Genomic DNA, 2123 nt, shown 5'->3' with positions numbered 1-2123 from the left:
TGGAACAGGGATTCGAACCCGAGACCTTCAGATTGCGAGTCGAGCTCCCTAACCACCTGGCCATGCCGGGCCCCGATTAAAAGGTACTGATGGTGTTGGATATATATTACATTATTCTAGAGGACATTAACAATATTGCACAGATTAATTCCATGCAGTTTTCACAAGCTATGTTTTATTAACTACCTTACAAACTGTTAAGTTTCATATGAAAGTTTTAAAAATACTAATTCACACAGTATACTAAGAGGAGAATGTGGGCTTACTCCTGTTACACCTTCAAATAATGGGCTCCAAAACGAACATGAGCGACTTTTTTATGAACTGAACAAAATAACTTGTTAAAATTCGCTAGGTTTTTTGCTGCTGTTTTTCTCGAAAAGTATGTTTTACGAAAGCAAAGAAAAAAGGGAGATTTATTTACACCAGATGAACTAGGCCAGTTGAACTTCATCAATCATTTACAAATACATGCCATCGGACTCCCAAATCAAGATCTTGTTTTCAATAGAAGAAGGAAATAGTATTCCCTCATAGCCTTATTTGATGCTGCTCTTATCGAACCTTCTAGAAATTTCAACAAGAAATACAAAGGAAATTGCATCACAAAAAAAAACTCACTTATTCGTTTTCTTGGACTTTTCGTTTGATTCAGGTTAAAAGATTACTGAGAACGCAGGGGGTTATTCCACTTTTGCGTTTTACGTTGTAGGCTTGAAACGGTAACTACACCTTAGTAGTATTTTTCAAACAAGAAACAGTTAAAGTTTTTTTAAACTGACGTCGTAAGTCAAGAAAGCCTGATATTCTTAAAACTAATGCTTGTATAAACAGCTACCATTGTAAGTATAGAAACATATAGTCTCTGGTTCGGGTAATGTTGCATTTCGAGACATTTCTAAAAATACAAGTCTCTTTATCTACCATCATCCAAACACAGTATCATTTTGGTCAATAGTAAATGTATGTGTTAAATCATACTCATTAGCATCAAAAAGACCCCCCACGATCACACGGTATAGACATAACACGGAGAGAAACGGAGGATTGCGCATCAGATGAAAAATCTTTTTTTTTTTTCTTCATTTTTAATCTTCGTCCATCAAATCGTCTTTCAATTTTAATATGATGTTGGATGTAGAAATCTGCTCCGAAGATTACTTTCAAGAACTGTCCATATAGGAGCTTAATAGCATTTAAAGCTGGTGACTGTTGTTGCTAAGTCAGGTGCTTAAACTCTTCCTCGTATCCCACCAATCTAAAATAGACAAGCTTCGTTTTAGAAAAAAAGTGTCACCATAGGATGAGCTTGGTCTGCAATAAGGTTAAAGTAATCGTATCTGGTCACTTTACCTTTCAATGAAATCAGAGGTCCTAAACCGCTCATACCACCGCCTAATTGGTGCCACAAAACATTCAGGATTTTAAGATTCCTTTGGTTTTTCACCTCACATAAACATGTTCATTTGATGGACAAGGGTAAAAGAATATATATATGACCAAACCACAATCTTCTGTTCATCTTTAGTCCAATTTTGATGTCTTTGACAACAACTACTGTACTCAAGCTTATATGTGTGTGTTACTAGAGGTTTCTGGATGGCAGATCTACCTTGGTGACCTATCTTGTGCTGCTTTCTTCTAGTTATTTTGATAGAGATTCGTTGTTGTAGGTTAATATTAAGTTCTTCGTACGTATTAGACGGTGTAGTCTTGTGTTTACTTCTCACAGTTTTGACGGTGTAGTCTTGTGTTCACTTCTCACAGTTTAGACGGTGTAGTCTTGTGTTTACTTCTCACAGTTTAAACGGTGTAGTCTTGTGCTTACTTCTCACATTTTAGACGGTGTAGTCTTGTGTTTACTTCTCACAGTTTAGACGGTGTAGTCTTGTGTTTACTTCTCACAGTTTAGACAGTGTAGTCTTGTGTTTACTTCTCACATATTAGACGGTGTAGTCTTGTGTTTACTTCTCACAGTTTAAACGGTGTAGTCTTATGTTTACTTCTCACAGTTTAGACGGTGTAGTCTTGTGTTTACTTCTCACAGTTTAGACGGTGTAGTCTTGTGTTTACTTCTCACAGTTTAGACGGTGTAGTCTTGTGTTTACTTCTCACAGTTTAAA

The sequence above is a fragment of the Limulus polyphemus genome, unplaced genomic scaffold, assembly GCF_000517525.1.
Source record: "Limulus polyphemus unplaced genomic scaffold, Limulus_polyphemus-2.1.2 Scaffold667, whole genome shotgun sequence".
NCBI classification, from domain to species: domain Eukaryota; kingdom Metazoa; phylum Arthropoda; class Merostomata; order Xiphosura; family Limulidae; genus Limulus; species Limulus polyphemus.
This window is presented reverse-complemented; position numbering follows the sequence as displayed.